We start from the raw sequence: 1,399 nt of genomic DNA, 5'->3' as shown, positions 1-1,399 counted from the left end.
TTACTCTCCCGTGACATCTGATGGAGCCATGACAGCAGTTTGGATGCTAGATAACATGAATATTCATCTTTATGATTTACAAGTTACACTGTGACTTTGGAGTGACACTTCTAGTGTGCCCTTGGAGTACCTTTGTGACATGCTGGGGAATGAGTAGTGTCAGAACTCTGGCATGAAGTATCACCCACTTTATTATTATTATTATTATTATTATTATTATTATTATATTATTATTATTATTATTATTATTATTATTATTATTATTATTATTATTATTATTATTATTACCATTATCTCTTATTGTGAATCAGCCCCTGCACTTGGAAGAAGACGTAAGCAACGGGCCTGAATAGTAAAGGGATGTACTAGCAGATTTGTGAAAGAAGTCAATAGAATGCTGTTACCTCAAAGCATTTTCCCAAAGAAGCTGTGACCCGCATGTATGCAGCTCTAATAACAACATCAGTAGTTCCCACAATGAAACCACAATGAAAACATGAACACCAGAAAGTTTCCCTCCTCTGGAGAAGTCTCATTTCAGTTCAGAGGCAGATAGGACAAAAATAATAACTGTCCTGAGCTTCTAAGAGAAGTCTCTTGGAGAGAAAACTTACTGAGGCAGGTAGAGCTGGCAGAGGTCCATCTTGGCCACTCCTGCAGATGTAGTGCTCCATTACTGAACCTCTGCTTGGCCTGGAACTTTTTCTTGAATAAACAGCACACTTATAAAAATTAAGACTCACATTACAGTGTGCCTCTCAAGTTTGGCTACTTTCTATACGGAGTTCAGAGCATCCTATGAAAAATCAGAGATCTGCTTGTCTCCCCGTTTCAAAGGAAGAAAAACAATAAAAGCCCACTCTCTTCAGCGTCTTCCAGCCCGTGACACAGAGCTATCGAAGAGTCGCACTAATACAATGAGCTAAAGACCTGGGATTATTCACTGGAAGGGGACACCTCCTGAATTCCTGCAAACTTTCTTCTGGCTTAACGCTATTTAACAGAAGCACTTGAACAAAGTGCTGCGGCGCAAAACATGGAATACTTTGGTGAGGAGCTACGGAAAGATTTAAAACCTCCCTCCGCGCATTTCCTCCACCCATTGTTTCTTCTATTAGCAGTTGTTCCCCTGTTTCTCGTCCCGTCCCCACCCGTCCCAGTCTCTCCCATCCAGCGAGTGCCGCGTTCCCGCGAGCGCCCTGCTGGAGCCGAGGGACGGCTGTAATAGTCAGCGGGACGGGCAAAAAGTCTGGCCCGTACGGGGATCGAACCCGCGACCTTGGCGTTATTAGCACCACGCTCTAACCAACTGAGCTAACCGGCCGGCGCGTAGATGGCCTTTCCGGAAGCGTACCCAGTCGGTGTGGGAGCGGCGCGATGTCGCTGCCGCTGCCACACC

At 44.7% G+C, this 1,399-nt stretch overlaps 1 non-coding gene across 1 annotated transcript; it reads right to left on the bottom strand.

The window, feature by feature from the left end:
• Positions 1 to 1,250: 1,250 nt before the first annotated feature.
• TRNAI-AAU lies at positions 1,251 to 1,324 on the bottom strand. Its single transcript has one exon. It is a non-coding gene; the product is annotated as a tRNA-Ile (tRNA).
• Positions 1,325 to 1,399: the final 75 nt, after the last annotated feature.

Source organism: Geospiza fortis, unplaced genomic scaffold (assembly GCF_000277835.1).
Source record: "Geospiza fortis unplaced genomic scaffold, GeoFor_1.0 scaffold131, whole genome shotgun sequence".
In the NCBI taxonomy this organism is placed as follows: Eukaryota; Metazoa; Chordata; class Aves; order Passeriformes; family Thraupidae; genus Geospiza; species Geospiza fortis.
The sequence above is the reverse complement of the archived record's forward strand: the minus strand, read 5'-3'. Positions and strand labels throughout refer to the sequence as shown.